We start from the raw sequence: 25006 nt of genomic DNA, 5'->3' as shown, positions 1-25006 counted from the left end.
AGTTATCTGGATAACACTAGTTGCATGCATGCATGCATTAACTGACTGAACTCACAATTAGTTCCTCCAACTGTTTAGAACTAATTTAACTAGACTTAACACAGTTAACTGAGCTAACTAATTACAACTCAAATACAACTCATCCTTATCTCCTTAACTAAGGTATAACTTCCTCAATAAAAGGGATAATTGTTGCATGTCTTCACATAGACTTCATGTTTGATTTTCTCCTACTAATTAACTCAAGATGAATTAATTAATTATTTTTTAAACATCTAGTGAGACTAAATTCGAATTTTAATTCAGTGACTAATTAAAATTGGAATCTATCCTGAAGTGCTATTTATAGCAATGTTATTTTTAGCATTTCTATTTTTTGCTATTTCCAACAGAGTTGGAGTATATCCTGAAATTCTATTTATAGCAATGCTATTTTTAGCATTTCTTGTTGCCATTTTCAACACTTCCTCTCAACAAGAAAGACATTAAACTCGAACCCAATCCTTAACCTTTGGAATGTTCTGCATGCAACACTTCTCTCAAGTGTTGTTGCTCCAACAACTCCAGAAACAAAAAATATCCAACCTGAATCAGAATGATGCCTCTGTCATCAAAGTCTTTGACTGCTATTGCCTCTGTTGACTGAAAACTCTACACCTCTGTGCTCTTCAGTATCTGACTGTTGTAGCCTCTGTCACTTTGATCTCAAACTGCATCAATCACACTGATTCCTCCTGCTGCATCCATGCTGCTGCTGGTCCTATCTCCCAGCACTGCATCCGCATTGCACCTCCTCTCATCATATTGCATCATGCTACCCACTGCTGCACTACAACTCAATTACTAAGAAGTAAGTAACTGATCTCCCAACTAACCTCCCTGTTGGGCTAGAAACACCCTCTAATGCTGAAGCTTCCTCTCCCGCTAACAAGTGCTCCCTCTCTGACCTTTGCGCTGCTGCAACAACTCCCTGCATCTTGCACCATTGCACACCTCTCTATGTCATCCTGCACTGGTGCAACACTCCTATGCTTCTCGCATTGTTGCAGCCTGCTAGCTCTAAGCTGTCTTGGGACTCCTGCACTATAGCTCTCTCTGCCACTCCATCCGCATCTGTCTCTACCCACTCAGCCAATCCTACTACTCCTCGTCGAGGCTCCCGTAGCAAGGTCTAATCCAAGAGGTTGGGTACCTCGAGGATCCTACCCCTATTTCCACCTTCTTGGGACTATCACTTCACATTGCCCCACCTCACACCTGGAGGTATGGCTGCATGTGATCCCTCTGCCCACTTGGCTCGAAATTTCCCCCTATTGGAGGTCTCTGCATGAGTGGATTCCTCCACTCAGTCTCCTCCCAACTTCTCTAGTTGTGGTTGCTCCACAACTTCCTGAAGCTGCTTCACTAATTGTGGCTCCTCCACAATTGTCTGAGACTTCTTCTGGCGCTACATGTTGAGAGGTAATGTACTCTCCCTCTCAACCACCAAGTCTATAACTGTTGCCTTGCTCCTCAAGGCTTTGCATGAATCTTGAACCTCAAGATCATACAAGTTCTTGGGTTCCACATCAATCTGTTTCATCTTTCCCGCCATCACAAAATTTTATGGAAAAAGAGCTGATTTTAAATCAGCGATATCTCCCTCATCCGAACTCCGATTTAGCCTTTTTTTTTCTTTTTTTTTCTTTTTTTTTTTTCTTTTTTTTTAATTTGGGTATTTTTCCGCAAGGAATCTAGATCTGCTATTTCTTTTTGAAAATTTTGCACAAAAATGTTCAGATCTGCTCTGCAAACTCGCGACACATATATATATATATATATATATATATATATACTTCGAATTCTCTTCTTCATATATTGTTCACTACTCTGATAAACTCAGCTCCGATACCATGTAGAAAGTCTCACTGTAGATCACCTAATAATCCAATGTAACTAAAGAAAAATACTTGATCTACTTCTACTATCAAACTTTGTGGAAGCTTAATCAATTTGAGTAAGATCAACCAGAACACATATAACAAAGAAAAAGATTCAATCACACATGAAACATAGAAGAATACTCTAGGGAGAGCCTCAGCTAAAAACCCCGCTATCTGTATTATCATACAAGTAGAAATATCTTAGGATTACACAAAGCTTTAGCTCACAAGCTATCCAGCTCTCAGTACAATCCCTCAATGCTACTCATAGACTGAATAGACACAACATATGCCTTCCTCCAGTCCTCAAAGCCTTCGATTTCCTTGCGCAGTTTCTCCTGGGTCCTCTGGCTGCCACCTGTGTGAATTCTCCTCTCACACAACTCTGACCTCTGAAATAACTGCGCAATCCTGAAGGAGTTAATTCCTTCTGCATGGATGAGTTTCCTATATAGGAAAATTACTCCAACTGATAGGACATTGTCCCTTCCTTTAATCTCAACTAGGTCTCTGTCTGAACTGACATTCATTGGTTATTTATGAGAGAATATTTAGTTATCTAGAGAACACTAGTTGCATGCATGCATGCATTAACTAACTGAACTCACAATTAGTTCCTCCAACTGTTTGGAACTAATTTAACTAGACTTAACTCAGTTAACTGAGCTAACTAATTACAACTCAAATACAACTCATCCTTATCTCCTTAATTAAGGGATAACTTCCTCAATCAAAGGGATAATTGTTGCATGTCTTCACATAGACTTCATGTTTGATTTTCTCCAACTAATTAGCTCAATATGAATTAATTAATTATTTTTCAAAAATCTAGTGAGACTAAACTCGAATTTTAATTCAGGGACTAATTAAAATTGGAATCTATCCCGAAGTGCTATTTATAGCAATGTTATTTTTAGCATTTCTATTTTTTGTTATTTCCAACAGAGTTGGAGTATATCCTGAAATGCTATGTATAGCAATGATATTTTTAGCATTTCTTGTTTCCATTTTCAACAATCCTTACAAACAACAAAATTTTTACTAGGATCAACAATCTTTAAAATAGGGAAAATTGTAAGCAAGTGTTTAAGATGGTCAAAGATTTTTTGACACTTGCTCGTCCATTTAAAAACCTTACCCTTCTTTTGTAAAGAAGTAATGGGGTAAGCCACCTTTGAAAATACTTGAATAAATCTTCGATAGTAGCTAGAAAGACCTATGAACACTCTTATATCTGTCATATTCTTAGGTACCTGCCACTCCATTATGGTTTTTATTTTCTCTGGGTCCATTTTTATTCCATCTTTAGTAATCACATGGCCTAAGTACTGGATTTGTTCTTTAAAAAGGTCACATTTACTGTTTTTTTCATAGTGTCTATGTTTCGCAAGGTTTGTAAGACAATTCTTAAAAAAATTTGGTGTTCCTCCAAATCCTTGGAATACACCAAAATGTCATCTATAAAAATCAACACAAATTTATCCAAACATGGATGAAAAATATTGTTCATAAGGCACATGAATGTTGTTGGAGCGTTCGTTAAGCCAAAGGGTAAAACCACAAATTCATAGTGACCATATCGTGTCCTAAAAGCAGTCTTATATATGTCTTCCTCTTTAATCCTAATCTGGTGATACCCAGGTCGTAAGTCAATTTTATAAAACACAGTTTCTCCTTTGACCTGATCAAACAGATCATCTATCCAGGGTAAAAGATATTTTTTTTAATTGTTAGCTTGTTTAGTTGTCTATAGTAGATACATAGTCTTAAATTTCCATCTTTTTTCCTAAGAAATCACATGAGCCCCCCAAGGCGACACGCTCAGTCGAATATATTTCTTATCCAAAAATTCTTGTAATTGCATTTTCAATTTTGTTAACTCAGGAACACTCATACGGTAGGGGACCCTAAACATAGGTGCAGCTCCCGGTATGAGTTAAGTGGTAAAATCCACATCCCTCTAAGGCAGTAGTCTGGGAATAGCATCTAGAAATACATCCTAAAATTCCCGTGCCACAGGTAAGATTTCCAAGGTGATCATCTTTTCTTTTGAGTTGGTATAGCCCACTTGCACATCATAAATATGGAAACCTTTCCTCATACATTTAACCAGGTGTGATGCAGTCATATGCCTTAATTTTAAAGCTCTTTTTACACCTTGAACTTCCAATCTAACACCATCTTCATTCAAATAATTGATTCTTTTGGTTTTGCAGTCAACTAATGACCAATGGATTTCCAACCAATCCATACCCATTAAAACATCATATGATCCTAGGGGTAGAATGTTCAAATTCATAGAGATGAATTGATCTACTAGTGTTACTGGGAAATTATCAATTCTTGTGGTCAGTCTTCTTTCAGCCCCAATGGCTAATTGGACTAGCCATGGTTGTTTAAATTTATTTGACTATAAATGACATTGGTCTACTATATTGGGGCTAATATAGCTCAAACTTTCTCCAGGATCAATTAAGATAGATACAGGATGGTTAAAAATATTATCTTCAAATTCTACCATAGTCGATTGATACTCCGCCTAGTGGTCTTTTAACGCAACATTGATCTTGGCAGACTCCTTGCAACTTCACCCACAGTAGAAGCTTCTTGGATTTGTGTTACTGGTTCTTCTCCCTTCCGCTAAGGGAAGTTTTTGATATAGTGTGGCCCTCCACAACCCCAACATTGTAGTGTGGGCCTAACCATTATCTATACTTCATCATGCATGTTATACAGTTCTGGAGTGTTTCCTTCATTCCACTGTCTAGATTTTTGCTAGAACTTCCCCACTTGTTTGTTCTGTACATTCCTATATGAAACTTTGAAATTTGTAGATTTAAACCCTCTTCCTGACTGGGATGATTTTTTTCCTTTCTTTTCCATCCATCTTTTACTCCCATCAACCTTTTGTTTCATTTTTCGGTAACGCAACCTGGCCTTTTAAATCACTTCATCCATAGTTCTAGGGTTATCGAATTCTAGTCGTTCCTTCATGAAACTTAGCAAGCTACTGATAAATAATTGAACCTTCACTTTTTCTTCAAATATGTAAGGAACATATCTTAGCAAGAAGGTGAACTTTGTAATGAATCCGTCCATTTTATGTTGTCCCAACCGAAGATCATGAAATTCTTTCACTTTTTCATCATAAAAACATTCCGTCAAATATTTATCTTTAAAATGTTTCTAAAATTCTTCCCAGGTTATTTCTTGTTAATCAACTTTACACACAGTCTTTGTTTCTTCCCACCATAAGGTGTATTTTATTTGTAGTTGATAAATTTCTAAACTATCTTTCAGATTATGATTATATTCATAAATCTGGAAATACTTAGTCATATTTATAAGTGAGGCTTCAGTAGCTTCCTCCTACTCACCGTCAAATACTGGGGGTTTAATTTTTTTTAATTCACCCTACAGTTCTATTTTCTGTCTCTTTGAATTCTTATGGTCAGAGACATTATCAAACTCTTCTCCATTTCCATTCTGATGTCCTTTAGATTCTAGATTATCATCCCTCTACCTGTGATTTCTACCCAAAGGTAACCATTGTTTAGTTTTACTATCATTTTATGAACATGATATTCATTATTTCCATGCTAATGTTGGGTTGTTGGTTCTATTACAGGTATGCCCTTATCCTGAAGCTAGACACGCCTAGGGTTTTCGGTTTTCTCTTCCTCGACATTGCAAAGGGTTTTCATGTTATTTCATTCTCCAGGTGTGTAGATCGAATTATGGCTCTTACTTTAGTAGAAGCTCTCAAAAGGGTACTTGGTTTGCGGTTTCATTCATTACAGTTTGCTTTCCTCCTTGCTAACCCTCAACACTGTAGAGTGGTAGAGAATGTAGTTAATACTTGAGAATTTTGAGACTATTCCATACAATCCTTCTTATTTAAACTATGGAATATTCTTGCATTGTTATGGTAATGGCTTCACATGTTTTATTTGACAACTTAATATGTTTGGTTATGGCCATGACATTTCCTCTTCAGTGAGTATGTATATTTATATTGATAATGGGCATCCATTCCTTCTCTTATAATTTACATGTCACTTGGTTATGTGTTGTTATTGGATTATCAAGAATTACAAAGAGATACTTTGTAGCGTGGCTATGTTCCTATGAGAAATATTGAGTTTTCTTATGCCATCAAGTTATAGTAATTTGTTTAAACAATGACTTATTTTGAATCATTGAGCCTCGGCTTGAGGAACTGTTCCATAAAACTTGTTACCTAGCCCTGGAACTAACCCTCTTGTATCTCTTTATTTTCTTTTCTTTCTTAATTGATCAATTCATGATTTAATTATTTTTATATATTAGTGTATGTTACTATTTCCATTCAATTAATATTCTAGATACTCCTAGAATTTCTTCTTGTAATTCACTCAAGTATTTTTGGGTAAACTAGATATATATATATATATATATATATATATATATATATATATATATATGCTGCATCTTACTGCTAATCTAGTAACTAGAAACATTACATATACAAAAGATGAGAATATATTATATTTATACTCCAGTAACTAACAACATTAATTATGCAGAGATGGGAATCTATTTCATTTATACTGTGTCATCATCATATCTACACAGAAGATAAATACTAGTTTCTATGTCTTATTGCTGCAATAAATAAATTTAGGTTTGTATATAGGACTAGAATTTATCCTTCATACCATCTTTCTATTAAAATGCAAACATATAATTTACCATAAAACAATAAATTCCTATTCCTAAATACCTTATTTCTTATATCCAAATCAACCACAGTGGAGAGAAATACTCCACCCAACCATGAGGCCAATCTTTACTGCGCCTCCCCCCAAGCTAGCTTCACACCCAGGTAGTTCTTTAGCAATTTTTACAGATTCCCTGTGACTATCTGATCACTACCATACATAGTCTAGGGTCTCCAGACTCCACTGGCTAACCAACTCAAGAGTTATCTTCCTCCTTTGTTTCTCTCCCTTGCCTCAGATTCATTAACCCTTTTGGCTTTCTTTTTGGGAGTCTTTATTTCATAGGAAGTTTTTGGTTATTAACTATCACAACTCTTTTGGATTTATTTTTGGGAGTCTTTATTTCCTAGGAAGTTTTTGGTTACTAACCATCACAACTGCTTAACTACCTGGGGTAGGCTTACTCTAGTATTGCTTCCCAACCATGGTTTACTAACCATGCTAACAAACTGAATTATCAATAATCAACAACATGTGTTTTTATTTATTTTTAATTCCATTCTCAAACTCCAAAGCTCTAGTTCACACATTATTCATACCATAGTAACTATTAATTGTTTACTATTTTTTTAATAAAACAAAAGATTACCAAAGATCATTACACTAGCAAAAAGCAACAAAAAGAATGTAAAGTGTCCAAACATAAATTTAAGTATATAAGAACAAAAATATAGAAAAAAACAAAGAGAGTGATATAAAAATTTAGCATTTTGACTTTTTGTTTTTACCCCATGTTACTAAGTTAGACTATATTCTATCATACGCAATTGAAAAGAATGTTTTTTTACATCTAAATACAAATTATAAGTTAATGAAATATGGCATTTAAAATATCGAGAAGTTACATAATGATATAAATAAAATTTAGCATTTTGACTTTTTGTTTTTACCCCATGTTACTAAGTTAGACTACATTCTATCATACGCAATTGAAAAGAATGTTTTTTTACATCTAAATACAAATTATAAGTTAATGAAATATGGCATTTAAAATATCGAGAAGTTACATAATGATATAAATAGTTAATTATGAAGAATAAAAATAATAACGTGTAAATGAAAAAAACTGACAATAATGATAATGTATAAAGATATAAAAAAATAAAAGAATAATATAAAAAGAGAAATGAATAATAATAATAAATTATAAGAAAATAATTGATATAAAAATGAAAGTAAAAAGAGTAAATGAGTGAAAAGTAAGTAAGTATATATATATATATATATATATATATATATATATATATATATATATATATATATGAGATTAAACCAATAAAAAAGGGACAAGAAAATATATATATAATTAAAGAGATTAAACCAATTAAAAAAGACAAGAAAATATGTAAAAAATGAAGAAGGGAAAGAGTAAAATAAAGATTTAAGTAGGTAAGAATAAAAATATAAACAAAAATATATTGCCATAGGTGGAACCTAAAGAATAGTGTACAAGGAAATAAAAGATAAGAATATAGAAGAAAAATATAATAAATATAGTTTTTAGTATGAGAAGGTGGAATTAAAAATAAAGAAATTGAAATTAAAAAGATACAATTTTAGACACTTAGTTTTTGGCTCCACGGAAGAGTGCATTACAAAAACAAAGAGAGGAGAAACCATGTTAACAAAGAGAGGAGAAACCATGTTATCAAATATATAAGATTGTTGTTGTTAAATATAGTGTATTATTGTTGAATGTAATTAAATATGTTGTGATATTGAAGCAAGTTCCTCATGTTTTGGTTTTGGCTTTGGCTTCACTAAAGAGTGGATTACACAAGAAAATATAAAATAAATTATTTGTAAAAAACAAGGTTTGCATGTTGTTATTGAATATAGAACATTGTTTTTTTAATATAAAACACTTTCATTATACACCATTGTATATGTTGAATATAGAAGTAATCATTGAATCCAACAAGGTCAAGATCTGAATATGAAAATTAATAGCTTGTACCAACATCATAGTAAAAAACATAGTCCTTTAGGTATAGAAATAGAAATTGACATGGAGACTAAAATCAATGTATTGATTTCACTATACATGTTACAATAGAGTGCTGTAAGGAAGAATAATTGACATATATTTATGAAAACTATGTGATATATCTTGAGTCTTAACCAGAGGAATTAGAATTAGAAAAATGGCATTGTCTTCTGGACGTAATATTCCAACAATTAACAACACTACACAGACACATAGAGAGAGTGAAAAGGAAAATAAACATTGTTTTCAGTCACAATCTGATCAAAGCTTGTGAATTCTATATAGTCTATTAATATCTAAAAATAGCATGTGTCTCTTTAACAATAAAAAAAAATAGACATAGAAGTGTTGTTCAAAAATCTTTGTGATTCTAAGGAAAATTTATGTCATTGTACATGCTTAGGTTTAAGTGTTATTTTTTCATCATTTTTTTATCAACACTCTTAGAATTTGATATGTATATTGAAATCAATACTTTAGAATTTGACCAAAAATTGAAATAGGAATAGAAATGAACGTTGAAATTGGAATGTACAGTGAAATCAAGCATTAATTTTAGATATTAAAATATAAATGGAAGTGGAATTGACACAAAAATAAAAGGAGGAATAGAAATAGAAATTGACATGTGCAATGTAATAACCATATTGATTTATGTGCACATATATTGATTTAAATGCATATTTTTCATTATTCAGCATTGTTACCTTATTTATGTTCAACTTATTCTTCATGCAATTCTTGAAATATATTTATGAAATATACTTTTTATGTTCTCAATAAACAAAGTAAATTTAGAAAGATCATATTCATTGTGGAAATATACATAAACATAGTTCTTATCATCCATGAATTGTCTCACTATATCAAAAGCCAAAAGCCAAAGAAGACAAATGAAATTGATCTAAATCCTTGAGAAGGATTTAATATCTTATTTTTTTTATTTTATTTTTTTATTTAGCATCTTTACCACTAAAGATTGTTATTAATGTGTTGTTATTTGGATTCATCAAAGGATCATGTACATCTAAAACAAATAGACACGCATATAATTATGGTTATCTAAAAATTTCATTATGTTGCTCACTATTGCAAGAATCATAGATCCATCTTACTTTTGTATCTATCATTCTTTGAGATGGACCAAATCCCTCAAGATTCAAACCTCTCTTCACCTTACTTTTGTATCTATCATTCTTTGAGATGGACCAAATCCCTCAAGATTCAAACCTCTCTTCACGTTTTGCACTTTGAAAGAAGATCTAGAGATTTACACCTTAAAAGATTTTATCCCTCTTAAAACATGACAGATCCCAAGTTAAGAAGAATTTACTCTATTATTAACAAATCCTTTTAGTTAGTAATGTTAGCCTCACTTGGTTATCATAAGTATTAATAGATTAAAAAAAATCATGGCAGCATGAAGCATATTTACATGATGATATACTATTCTGAATTTTAACCTTTTTTAAAACATTTAGAAAATGAGAATAAATCATATATTGATATTATAATATTTTCATTTATTTAATGTAAATGAGATAAAACACTATTTATTTAACCATTTTTTAAAACATTTAGAAAATGAGAATAAATCATATATTGATATTATAATATTTTCATTTATTTAATGTAAATGAGATAAAACACTATTTATTTAACCACTTTTTAAAACATTTAGAAAATGAGAATAAATCATATATTAACATTATAATGTTTTCATTTATTTAATGTAAATGAGATAAAAACACTATTTATTTTTTTATTATATTTTTTAAAATTATATACATAATTAATTTTTATTATTAAATTTTATATTTCAAATATTTTAATTTTTAAAAAGAATTGAAACTAAAAAATAAAAGTGAAAATGTGAAACACATAAATATCATCCTTAGGTGGGTTTGTAAAACTCTCTATTCATTTTTACATTGTAAGGTGTTCCCCTCTTGGATGAACTCCCCTCTGATTATCACTCTGTATTGTCTGATGATCTATTAGATGATTGATGTTAAGTCATTGATCTAAAACCCACATTGTTGAATTTGCAGGTCTCCATCAGTGTTGAGACTGCTAATAATAGTTCATGCACATTGTCGATTTTACATGCCTCCATCATCATTGAGACCATCAAGAAAAGTTCATGTGTCATATAAAGTAGGGGCTTCCACTATTAAGCATGATAAGCCCATCATCCACCTTGATTTACAAAACTTGAGATATTTGCAAGTGTTATTAATGCCACCATTCTAAGCACGATAATCCCCTCATCCACCTTGATCTCCAAAACTTGAGAGATTCGCAAGTGCCATTAATTCCCTCATTCTATGAATTTTTTCTTCTACTAGGGTTGTCATGCCCACCACCGCCAAAAACCAAGAGGTCCTAGTGCAATTATTGTCCCTCCATTATGGTGAGCTTCATTTGTCTACATCTAATATTATTCAATTACAAAGAAAAAGGCAACTTGATTTTTTTTCATCTACTATTATTCAGTGGGGTGCTTCAAATTCTTGGAGAAGATAAAGAAACAGTTAAATTAGTCTTCTAAAGAACTCTATTACAAGGTTCACTTTTAAAGAAATTAGAGACCATAAGTTGGGGTTTTATTATTCTAGATTATCAGAAGATTGAAACTGTGACTGTGTTAATTTTTTTGATGAAAAATGTGCCAGTTATTCATGAGTATATGTATATGTGTCATGTTTCTTTTATGCTTGTTTGTTTTTTTTAGTTTGAAGGGTTTTTATGAATTGGTTCATGTGTTTGTTTTAAGCTTGAGGGTAGGGATTGCTGCTTAATTTGAACTATATTATCTTGGGTTTATAGGCATGTTGCAATGCCTTTTCCATATTGTAGATGTCTAAATTTTTGTGGGTGGACGCTCTTGTTAGTTTCCAAGTTTTGTAGTTCTATTATTGTAGTGTTATCCTAGTTGCGTGCAATGTTACATTAAGGTTTGGAATTATGAACTACATTGGTTCAGGGTAAATGTGCATATTTTATTTTCAATGTTGCTAGAAAAGAACTCTATTTTCCCATACTATGTGATGCACTTGCGTCTTTGACATAATTTTAGGTTTCAAATGTAACCTTCTTGTACTATGGGCCCTAGTATGTGTGCACACTCTTTCCTTTTGTTAATTGGGCAGTTTCAAGGATTATAACTACTTATCCCTTTTGGAAGAAAATGATGGTCATGTGGATTGTGACAAATCCTCAAGTTTACACAAATAGGTACTTCCCCTCATGTCACTTGCCCATAAAATCAGTATGAAACTCATATCATCATCCAATCTACGTATGGAGATAATTATGGAATGTGCAAAACTATATGTTGGGATTCCAATTTTAAACATGATAGAAACTTGACATTATCCTCCCTATATTTTTTCTCTGCAAGTCGAACCAAGGAAAATGTTTGAGTCAATATTGCCTATAATTCAACACCATGGGGCATAGAGTGCATATGGATTTCAAATAGCTAAGGAATTTTCTCATGCATATCTTCCTCTTTTTGGGAGACTACTTAATGTTCATGACAATTGGAACATGTTTACATTAGGGCTATGGCTATATATAAAATTATTTTCACAAACATATAATTTTTGTCGATTTACATTTTGGTAAGTTGATAAAAAACTATGAACATGGTTGTCCATAACTTACAAGGGATTGCTTGGTTTGTCAAAAATGAAGGTGAATAGGGTCATAATCAATAAATTTTTAGTGAAAAATGTTTGTGAACTATATAGAGTTTCTTTGAAGGTGGATAACCCAATGCCTTCAGAAACCGTCTTGTCTCGTGAGGAGTTAGTGGAAAACCTCCTGGCCTACTTTTTATTCTCAATCTATCTCTTTTTTCCTTTCAATGTGGAACATCATATTGCATTTTTCCTTTCTCCTATGCAAACCCCTTCATGCATCCTATAAGTGCAAGCATATCCTACTCATATCTAAACATAATAAGAAAAGAAAATATCAATTCCATTAATCCTTGGTTCTAGAGAAATGACCAATGTGTCTCCTATTCACATTCATTAACACTACCAATTTTAAAGATGAGATACCTAAGATGGAGTATAATGAAGGGTGCCTTTCCCTAAATTTTGGTGAGAATATTTCATGCAAGTTTTCTCAATAAGGTCAACAAACTTTAGATATTCATAGTTGGCATGGCAACAAATCTTCTGAATTGAATTAGGAAGGTCATTATTTGAAAAACGCCAATTGGCATGAGTTAAATATAAAACAATACGATTTTTTAGCAAAGGAAGCGCACTAACAATTTTAAACATGAGGTACATGAGATAGAATAAAATGAAGGGGGTATTTCCCTAAATTCTAGTGAGAAGAGTTTGTGCAGTTTTTCTCAATAGGGTTAGCAAACTCTAGAGCTTCATAGTTTCTTAACAAGAATCTTAACCAATTACAATATCCAATTTAGGTCCACACCTATGGCCACTATCTAAAATTTTAAATGATGAAATAGGTTAAGTCATTACATTTACATATGTCTAAAGGAAACATTCATTGGAATCTTTGGCATCATTTTCATAGTGACCCTAAATAGTTATTTAATGAGAAGTGTTAATAAAATGATTATTTCCTTCACAATATATTATGCAACCATCTCACAAAGCAGAAGAAAAGATAAATCAACAACTTAAAATTATCCTCTTTGGGGGAAAATCTCCTTTATATTACATAAATGAGCAATTCTTGGATTATATAAATGATAAGACCTCCTTGGTATATATAGGAGCCTAAGGGGTCACAATATAATCAGAGCTTACATAACAATAATAATGTAAGGGCACAACAATAACAATAGTGGGCTTTTATGTGGCACAACAATAACAACATGGTCACTACAATAACAGTAAGGGCTACACTGACAATAACAATAAGGTGAATACACTAATATTATAGTGACCTAACATGCCTCTCTCCTTCAAAAAAGTGTTGTCCTCAACGCTAGAGTAGTTCTGGATGCTTCTTTATAAAATTATTGTTCTCCCATGTTGAATATTCAGTGGGTAAGTGATGGGTCCCATTAATAGGTATACGTTTAGGTTCATTATGTTATCCTGCAACCCTTAGAATTGTCCTTTTTTCACATTTATTTGCATTTTTAATCTTAATATGCTTAGCAAGAAGATTAAAAGGTGTTTATCATAGCATGTGGCCTAATGTGATTAAATTGTAGGAAAAAGAGGCATTTTTTAGGCATTTACTATGCAGGGGCTTGATGGAGACAACCGGGAGAGAATCTAGGGAGGCTTGTTCACCTCCTTAACTCTCTAACTGGTCTTGAGATCACCAGATCCTCACTCACACGCTCGAATTCACTGACAACCGAGTAATTAAAAGTGAAAGTGAAGCTCAAGGAGGAATGGATACACAATTTTTAAGCTATTGGAGGGAACCACTCCTATTTTCAAGGGAGCTTCCATCAGCTACCTTTTTATATAAATAAACCAGCTGAAAGGCTCATTAGGATTCAATTTTTTTATTCAGCTAAGAGTAGTTATTGAGTAGAGGGATTGACCTTATTATTGTTAACTTTCATCCGATGTATGAGACTATTATTTTCTACTAATGAGAAGTTTGTTATTGAGTTGCATCTAAGCTAGTTCTAGAGGGTTGAAACACTTGGGTTTGGGCCCAACCCAGAAGCTTTATTCCCTCTTCTGTATTTATGTCTTGTTCATGTTTCTAAGCATTTGATGCCTTTATTTTGTAGCAGTACATGTTAAGCTATAAAAACTTGTGATTGCAGGCTTCCCTGTCACCTCTCTTGTGGGAAGAGTCATTGGAAGGATTTACAATCTCAATCCAAAAACATTTGTTTATGATTTCTTGGAAATGGATAGATGTTAGTTATCCTTTTGCATGATTACTTTCTGCAATATAGGATTTAGTTTAGTGGTCATAGTAGTGTTGTGAAATAGAATAGATGTTAATCAAATTCAACTCATATTTTCCATGACATTTTATCTCATTATGTTATTGATCAATTGATGCATTCATTTGGGCAATTGTAGGGTTGTGTTGATTTGTAGGGGTGGGAACATATTTTCATCTCCACTTAGACTTATCCATCTTCTCCCTTTACCCTTCACACTACTCTCAAACTATTTTTCCATATTCATTATGTTTAGGCAATAAAGGACATCGTGGGCATCCACCTTGGTGCAAAACAGACCTTTGAGATGTCATGGGCTTGGTGAGGAGGATTCACCAACCTTAATTCACTCCCTCCTACCTTCATCCATCTTGTCCTGCCCTTAAGACACCATCTCTACCCTCAAAAGGATCTTGGAACCCCTCCTGTAGCAATACAGGGCCTCCTGTAGAAATACAGGACCTCTTGTAGCAACACCTATAGTAGGCCTGTAGCACCATTTTCCTCCACCTGTTTTTCTCTCCACTTTGAACTTAATTGGGTTAAGATGAATAAATTCCCACAACTTATGATTTTATGATTAATAGAATCTCTTAGACCACCCCAACCTCCTCTTTTCCTCACTGCAAAAGAGAGTAAAATTAGTGTTTTTATTCACAAGCATGTTACAAGTTAGATTTTTTATTTTCAAGGAAATGTAATGATCAGGTGCTCAAGTTTATGCTCAAAAATCAAACTTGTCTCATAATTTTTTCAAACTTGGCTTCAGATCGAATAGCTCGCTATTATGAATCCAACGGTGTGAATGGCACTCAAATCCGAGCTCGTATGCAAAAGTTAGAGAAAGTCAAAGTTCAAGTTTGACTTGTCTACATGGCAAGATTGGGTGACATGGCAATGAATGAGGAGGTGCCAAGTGGCAGGCTTCCATTGGCCTTCGCATATCGCATATCACAGTAGCAGGTAGAAAGGTTTTAATAATCAGTCCCGATGCAGACAAGTTGTGATGCGATCTAATCGCAATTGCATATCATAGATGGACGAGTATTATAGAAATTGGCCCCAACAAGTTGGGTTGCGATGTGATATCGCAATCGCATATGACTAGAAACATAAGTTCCTCTTAAGACTATCTTTGGTTCTTCGTCGATTACGATGAGCGATAAGACCTCGGACGCGATATGTTATGTGTTACAGTTTATATGTCGTTGGATCTGCCGATACTGCCAATTAATGTTCCCGCGCTGATTACCGATTGTGAAATGCGATATTTCTCAGACGTGATACATTTATAAGCCACAGTTTAAGTTCTTATTGGGTCTGCCGATAACACATCACGAAATCTCACATTTCCGTCGTGTTCACAGACTTTAAGTTGTCGGTCCTTGCCGATTGCGATTTCCAATATGGCCAATAGGTTATGGCTCACGGCGCGGCCAAATTCTGGCTCAATTAGCAGATTTTGGAGCGAATTTGTGGGAATATGTAGGTTTTGGAGCAATTTGTGGAACAAATAGTGGGAGAACTAGGAGAAGTGATAACTTCTTTAGTTCTTATCCAAATTGGATGCAAAAAGAGGCTATACAACCATTTTTTAGCATTCTAAACTCATGGAGACAAGTTTCAGAGGCATTCAAGCATTGTAAACACACTTTTGTTACAATTTTGAGAATAATAGAGAGGCCCAAGCATTGGGAGATGGACCAAGGAGATGTAGCCCAGGAGGGGTGAATTTCTCATCAAATTTGTGTGTTGTGTGTTGTATTTTGATGTTCTTTGTTGTTATTTTGTTGTTGTTTAGCATATGTTTTATGTTAAATTATTTATAACATTTACATAACAAACTCTCATGGGAATCAATTAGTTAAGTAAACATGGTGAATCCTTAAGCACTTTATAAGCAAATGATAAGCATCTTGGGTTTCATTCTTAATGGGGAATTAGCACGGCAGTACTAATCTACTCCATTTCAGATCAAGTTGGTATCAGAGCATTGGTTTTTTCTTACTAGATTTTCTTTGTGAAAGAAGGATTTAATTGTTTGCAATTTTGTGTCATGATAACAAGGTTAAAACTTAAAAGAGGAGAAGGGAAGCTAGTTCAAATCCCTATAGTTGGCTCAAGGGGAAGAAGAGAAAGTATGCCAAAGTCCTCTACACCAGTACATCCTCAAGTTGCAGAAGTTGTAGTTGAGTCTTCAGAGACTATGTCTCATGAAGGAGAACCTACCATTACAGAAGATGAGAAGACCTTCAAAAAGGATTTCTTTGATATGACAGAGATGGTGAAGGTCCTCTATGAAAAGAGGAATAGCAGGTTGCAAGGAGAAAGTTCCAAACCCCCCAAAGTAGAAGGTTCTTCAAGAGGAGGTAATGGAAAAGGATGTAATGGGAATGGAGACAAACCTCCACCCTATCCACCATCTTATTCATCTTCTACTTCACAAGAATATTCACACTCTTCCACTAATACAACCCTTACTCATACTCATCATCATTATACAAAAGGAACTGGTAATCACCTTTTCTAAAGCTTGATGTTAAATTCAAGTTGTCTATGTACAATGAAGAAGTTAATGTAGAGAAGTTGGATAACTGGATTCGTCATTTGGAGGTGTATTGTAGAATTCAAAACCTTCAAGAGGATGATATCAAAATTCAGTTGGCTTCATTGAGAATGGAGGGTGCAGCACTCATTTGGTGGGAAGCAAGGACTCGAGACAAGATCAAAAAACATGGTAATATCTCTATTACTCGGTTTGATTTCATTGCTTATATAAAAAGAAAATTCTACCCTTTAGCCCATATGCAAAAAGCTATCATGAATTGGAAAAATTTCAGACAGTTAAAAGGTCAAAATGTGCAAGAGTATACTCAAGAGTTTAGGAGAAGAGCTCTTATGCTAGGAGTAGACTTACAGTCACAAGATACTTTGCTGAAATATATAGGAGGTTTGCATAGCTATCTTCGACACACCATTCTTATGTTTAATCCCACAAATCTTGATGAGGTCTGTGTTCAAGCTACACACCTCGAAGCAAGAGGGAAAAATGTACAAGAAGAAGGTAAGAAGAATCCATTCTAGAGTGGTGAAAAAGGAAATAAATTTAAAGGAAAGCAGAAGAAAAATGCTTATGTTAAGAAAGAAGGGGAGAAACTCATGTGCAAGAATTGTTCCAAAGAGGGTCATGATGAAATGCATTGTTGGAAGCTTCATCTTGAATTACGAATGAAGAAATTTAAAAATAAAGGGAAATAAAATACAAACATTGTTGTACAACAAGACTTGGGTTTTGACTCAAGTGATGAATCAAAGATTGTGGCCACAGTCACTAAGGGAAAAGTCATGGCAAAAGCAAGCAAAGAGGAAGTTGTGGCAAGCACCAGCGCAGAAAATAGCTCCAACAATGTTTCAAATGAGGAAAACAGAATTGAGTTGTTCCACATCTGAGTTATTTCCAAACACACCAAGATTGATACGATGTTTGACAGTGGATCTCAGGGAAATTTAATTTCTACATACTTGGTCAAGAAATTGAATCTGGAAACCATGCCTCATCATGTATCGTATCGGGTTGGATAACCGAGGATGCAAATCTTCAAGTCACAAGGAAATGTCTTTTCGTGTTTTCAATTACTGCCAATTTCGTTGATGAAGTCGAATTAGATGTAGTGTCGCTGGATATTTCAGGAATTGTGTTGGGAAGCCCGTATCTGTATGACAGAAAAGTCATTTTCCATAGATTTTAGAACAAATATCATTTGTTCAAAGACAAAGTGGAGTATATTGTGAGAGCCCATCGAAGGAAGCTTAATCTGTCTTTGGCAAGCGTTGGGAAAATGAAGCAACTAGTCAATTCCAGCGAGAGTCTCGCGCTCCTTATGATCAAAAAAAAGAATGACACGGAGCATGAATTCTTTGCAGGTTCTGATGTGAAGCTGAAAGCTGAATTGGTTGATGTGGTAAGTCAATATGGACATGTGTTTCAAGAACCAAAGGGATTGCCACCAAAAAAGGGAATTGAACACGAAATTTAGTTACAACAAGACTGTCAATTCTGGAAGTTTAGAAATTAAGAAACAAGTCCAGGAATTGTCAGATAAAGCTGTAATCCATCCCTCTACTTCGCCATGTGGTTCACCAATTATTTTGGGACCCAAGAAAGATGGAACCTGACACACGTATGTAGATTATAGAGCTTTGAATAAAATTACTATAAAGAACCGATACCCATTGCCCAGAATAGATGATTTGCTAGATTAGTTGAAGAATGCACAATATTTCACTAAATTAGACTTGAGTAGTGGATATCATCAAGTTGGAATAGCTGAGGAGGATATCTGGAAGATTGCTTTTAAAACCAAACAAGGATTGTTTGAGTGGTTGTTTATGCCTTTCAGTCTTTACAACGCTCCAGCTACATTCATGAGAGTTATGAATGATGTTTTAAGATCCTTTCTTAATGAGTTTGTAATTGTCTATTTAGATGATATTTTGATATTCATCAAATAACGAGAAGAGCATGTCAAGCATGTGAGGAAAGTGTTGGATGTCTTGAGAAAAGAATAGTTATTTTTGAAGATGTCTATATGTGAATTCGTGAAAACTTCCTTAGTGTATTTGGGCCACATAGTTGGAGGAGGTGAGTTGAAGATTGACCCCTCTAAAGTGTCGGTCATTGTGAATTGGCCAATACCCAAATCAGTCACAAAAGTAAGGATTTTTTTGGGAGTAGAGTAGTATTGGAGGAAGTTCATTGTCAATTTCTCTTCCATAGTTGCTCCACTACATGCTTTGAACAGTGTGAAGGTTTTCTTCTAGTGGGGAGGAAAACAACAAAAAGAATTTGATGCTTTAAAACAAAAGATCATTTCAGCCCTAGTTTTAGCATCACCGGATTTGAAGCAACCGTTTGAAATACAAACAGATGCAAGTGACTATGACATGGGTGTAGTTCTTTTACAACATGGTAAGCCCGTTTCATTTCATTCTAATATTTTTAATGGTGTTGTTATTAACTATCCTATATATGATAAAGAGATTTACGTATCGATGCAAAGTGTGAAGAAATGGAAGCATTGCTTGATCGGTAAAGAAACCATTATTCACACCAATCATCAACCTTTGTAATATTTGCAATCTCAAACAATATTGCAGCAATCAAGGCACTTTCGTTGGATGGGATTCTTACAGAAATTCCACTTGGTAATCAGGTACAAGAAAGGTATTTATAACAGAGTTATTGATATGCTTTCTAGACCAGTTATTAATGTAGCCATTTTACTCAAGAATAATTATGTTTTTCTTGAAAGTTATGTTGAAAAATACACACATGATACTGACTTTCAAGAGGTATATTCAAACTTGAGTCAAGGCCACCAAGTTGAGGAATTAGACTACCATGTACATGATAATATGTTATATCATTTAGGAAAAATTTGTGTTCCACAAGGAGAGAGTAAATGTCACAAGGGAATCGCACACTTCTCTTATTGTTGTACATTTCTGTGTAAGTAAAACAGGGGCAAATCTTCATAGGTATTTTTACTGGACTCGTATGCTTGAAATTGTGTCACATTTTATCAGATTTTGTTCATTGTGTGCAGTCAGTAAGCCTAGTAATAGGAAACTAGGATTGTATACACCACTTCCAGTGCCTTCACATCCATGGGAGAGTGTTTCTATGGATTTTGTAGGAGGTCTCCCTTTATCAAGAAAAGGTCATGATTATTTGTATGTAGTTGTGGATAGGTTCAGCAAGATGTGCATATTAATGCCTTGTAAAAAACAAATTACAATTGAACAAAAAACTCAACTTTTCTTTCAAAATGTATGGGTTCATTTTGGATTACTTACTTCTATTGTAAGTGATCGTGATTCTCGATTTATTGGGAAATTTTTGTCAATTTTATGGAACTTGATGGACACCAAGTTGAAGAAAAGTACACCCTTCCATTTGCAAACAGATGGTCAAACTGAAGTGGTTAACAGGACAGTTATTCATTTTATAAGAGGATATTGCAGCAAACATCCTAAGTTGTGGGATGATCAGTTGCATTATATTCAACATGCTTACAATCGAGCAAAACAATCTTCTACTCTAACTTCATCTTTTGAGGCATGTCTTGGTTATTTTCCTAAATCACCTTTGGATTTCATCTTTGAGAAAGATGTAGTTGTATATGGACATAGCGACATAGACAAAGAAAAGAAATTCATTGAGAAAATTCAGTTGATTCACCAAACAGTTCAAAACTACTAGAAAAGATTCAAGGCAAGTATAAGACAAGGCATGATAAGCATCGTGTGGATCATCAGTTTCAAGTAGGTGATGAAGCTTGGCTATACATTAGCAAGGAAAGGCTTCAACGTGAAGGTAAAAAGTTGAAACCAATCTGTTATGGTCCATTTAAAATTCTAGAAAAGATTGGTAATAATGCTTTCCAGCTTGATTTGCCTTCATATATGAAAATTTATTCCATTGTTAATGTTGAAAATTTGAGATTATGTGAGCCTCCTTTGATTGAAGGTCAAGGAGAAAGTGTACAGATTCCATCAATTGAAGATTTTTCTCCAGAATTTCTTAATGATCTTCAGCAAGACACCATACTTGACAGAAGAACGAGGTCATCAAAGAGGGGAAATTTTGATTATCTTCAAGTGGGTCTCAAAGGTACAAATCCATCAAAGGAAAAATGGATTGAAGAGGGGAAGGTGAGGGAACAATACTGTCATCTATTCAATAATTGAATATAATATTTTGGGGTCCAAAAGGCTTCTAGTGGGGAGGAATGATCAGGTGCTCAAGTTTATGCTCAAAAATCAAAGTGTCATAATTGTGCCATACTCAGCTTCAAATTGAAGAGCTCATTATTTTGAATCCAAGGGTGTGAACGACACTCAAATCCGAGCTCGTATGTGAAAGTTAGAGCAAGTCAAAGTTCAAGTTTGACTTGTCTACATGGCAGGTTGGATTACATGGAAAAGGTCCCAGCGAATGAGGAGGTGCCAAGTGGAAAGCTTCCATTGGCCCTCACATATCACATATCGTAGTCGCATGCAGAAAGGTGTTAAGAATCGGCCCCGGCGCAAACAGGTTGAGATGCGATCTAATCGCAATTGCATATCGCAGATGGATGAGTATTACGGAAATCGGCCCCCGGTAGGTTCGGTTGCAATGCAATATCACAATCAGATATCACAGTAAACACAAGTTCCTCTTAAGACTGTCACTGGTTCTTCATTGATTGCGATGAGCGATAAGACCTCGTACGCGATATCTTATGTGTTACAGTTTATATGTCGTCGGGTCCACTGATACCACTGATTAATGTTCCCGCACCAATTGCTGATTATGAAATGTGATAGTTCCCAAATGCGATACATTTATGAGCTACAGTTTAAGTTCTCATCAGGTCCATCAATATCGCATCGCACAATTGCACATTTTCGTCGTGTTCACAGACTTTAAGTCGTCGGTCCTTGCCGATTGCAATTTGCGATATGGACGATAGGTTATGGCCCGCAACGTGACCAAATTCTGGCTCAGTTAGTGGATTTTGGAGTGAATTTGTGGGATTATGTCGGTTTTTGAGCAATTTGTGGAACAAATAGTGGGAGAACTAGGAGAAATCATAACTTCTTTAGTTCTTATCCAAATTGGATGCAAAAAGAGGCTAGATAGACATTTTTTAGCATTCTAAACTCATGGAGACTTGTTTCAGAGGCATTCAAACATTGTAAACACACTTTTGTTACAATTTTGAGCATAATAGAGAGGCCCAAGCATTGAACGTTGGCCAAGGAGACGTAGCCCAAGAGGGGTGAACTCCTCATCAAATCTCTGTGTTGTGTGTTGTATTTTGATGTTCTTTGCTATTATTTTGTTGTTGTTAAGTATATGTTTTATGTTAAATTGTTTATAACATTTACATAAGAAACTCTCATTGGAATCAGTTAGTTAAGAAAACGTGGTGAGTCCTTAAGCACTTTATAAGAAAATGATAAGCATCTTGGGTTTTATTCTAAATGGGGAATTAGCACAGCATTACTAATATGCTCCATTTCAGATCATGTAAAGTAGATCAATGATACATGAAAGTAGGTTATTGATTTGATGAAATATGCAAAATAGATTAGCCTCACTTTTGCAAGTAGATTATCCCTTTCCCTCTCATGTAATGCTACTTAGCATCTACAAGTTGAATGAATGGCATTTTCACTTTCATAGTTAAAATCAATTTCATCAAGAATTTTCACTAAAGTTAAGTTGGAGTATTGGTCTTTGAACACCTTGATCTAATGTCATGACTGAGGGTGGCTTAAGTAGAACCTAACCTGCTGTGCATATAGCATTCTCACCTCTAAGTTTGTATAACCCATGGGTTGATAATTTAAGTCGAGGATCCCTTAGGAGTTGCAACACTCTTGGTGCAATACTAGGGCGCACCACTTTTTGGCACCATTGTCAGGGAGGTGTCTAAGTCGGTGTTGTTTCTTCTTAAGCATTCATTATTTTCTATTTTGCATCAATCTTATTGATTTGAAAAAGTGAAAAATTCAAAAAAAATGTTCTTTCATGCCTTGTAGGAGTAGGGATAACCAAGGAAATTTCTTACCAAAAACCCCCACACCCTCAAGTAGCCAACCTTCACTCTTCTTCTGTGGCTATGAAATTCCCTGTCTGACTACAAGGGAGTTAGAAGGCTCTCTAGGTGAGCCAACTGAAACTTTTGAAGATCCTATTGGAGAAGAAGAACCTACCTCGCTTACTTAAACTATGGTTGAAGACCATAACAATGAGATTTTCCCTATCAAAGAAACCAATGGAGAGGCTAGAATGAAAAATATAAGCCATGCTACCCTTCCACATTTCCATGGCCTAACCTCTGAAGATCGTGACACCTTCATGTTGAGTTGTTTTGTTGTTTATAGGACCTATGACTATGCTTATGATAAGTAGAAGCTGAAATTGTTTCCTTCTACCCTAAAAGGTGCAGCCTTGTGCTGGCTTATGAGTCTACTTGGTGGCAGCATCACAACCTGGGCCCAAATGAAACAAACCTTCAATTATAAATATCAGGATTACTATAGGTCCAAAGAAGCAAAGGAGGAAATCTTTAGGATGACCCTTGGACTTGACGAATCTTTGGAGGACTATGAGGAGAGGTTTCAACTCAATTATAGGAGGGCTAATTATACCCTTGATACTGAGTCACTCAAGCTAGTTCTTCTCCGAGGGATCAGGGAAGATGTAATGGAAACCCCCAACATGCTACCTGGAGGAGATATCTACCAATTTCCTTATGATGAAATCAAAATTGTATTCAAGAATTACTCTAAGGTTGTTAGGAAGAAGGGTAGGTCTAGCTAAAGCCTTGTAAGTTCCTCTCCATCCACAACATCCATCAAGCATCAGATAGGGAATATGTTGGGGGATTTCAAGAGAGAAATGTTGCATACCTTTTCCCTGCAAATGGATACTATGAAAACCAAAAGAAAACAAGAGGAAGTAGAAAGGGCACTAGCTATTTTCTTCCCTATATGTACTAAAATACATCCTAGGAATGAATGCTCATTAAATGTCATAGAATTCTGCCTAGTATGTGAAGAGAATGATCCAACAGAAAAATGCAGATGATGTCAGCATGACATGGTAGTACAGAGGACATATGACAGTCAGATTCAGCACTATTGGGTGGATGAATGGGGAAAATTCTGGTGACATGTGTCACCACTAAGGAGATGCCACGTGGAGATGATGATGAGAGCATGACATCATTTGGGAAATATATTTCAAAGGTCATAGTTTTCATAACACCCTTGTAATTATTATTTTTTTAATTTTGACACTAGGGAGCTCTAATGTGACTGGTGTTTGGTCGTGGAAGACCCAGATAACCAAGGGCATAGAGCAAGGCTTAGCACCTAAGTGCTATGGAGAAGCCAAGGAGGTATTTTGGAGGTCGGGATTTCGTAACTCTATTCTAAATGAAATTTGAAAAAGGTCCTAATACCAGGGAGTTCTAATGTTGATTGGTGTTTGGTCGTGGAAGACCCAAAGAACCAAGGGTGTATAGCAATAAAACAGGGAGATAGGCCCCCGGAAGGACCCTGAAGGGCTTAGCACCTATGCATTATGTCACTGATCACAGCTTCGGGTCCTATGGTGGAAAAAAATAAGAGACTAAGAGAAAGGGGTTAAAGGCCAATCAGAATCTCACAATTTCGTAACATTCCACCTTAATAAAGTTACAATATGGGGAACCCTGAAACTGCAACACAGAGGTGTATGAAGTTGTCTGTCACAGCACCCAGTTCCATGGTGGAAAATTAATAAGGAGCAAGGAAAAAGGGGCTAAAGGCCAATCATAATATTTTATTTTCATAACATCAATTTAATAAAAGTTACGATAAGTTGCACTTCAAA

Source organism: Pinus tabuliformis, chromosome 5_1, assembly GCF_031772625.1.
Source record: "Pinus tabuliformis cultivar Carrire ecotype Pingquan chromosome 5_1, CPIR1, whole genome shotgun sequence".
Lineage (NCBI taxonomy): Eukaryota > Viridiplantae > Streptophyta > Pinopsida > Pinales > Pinaceae > Pinus > Pinus tabuliformis.
This window is presented reverse-complemented; position numbering follows the sequence as displayed.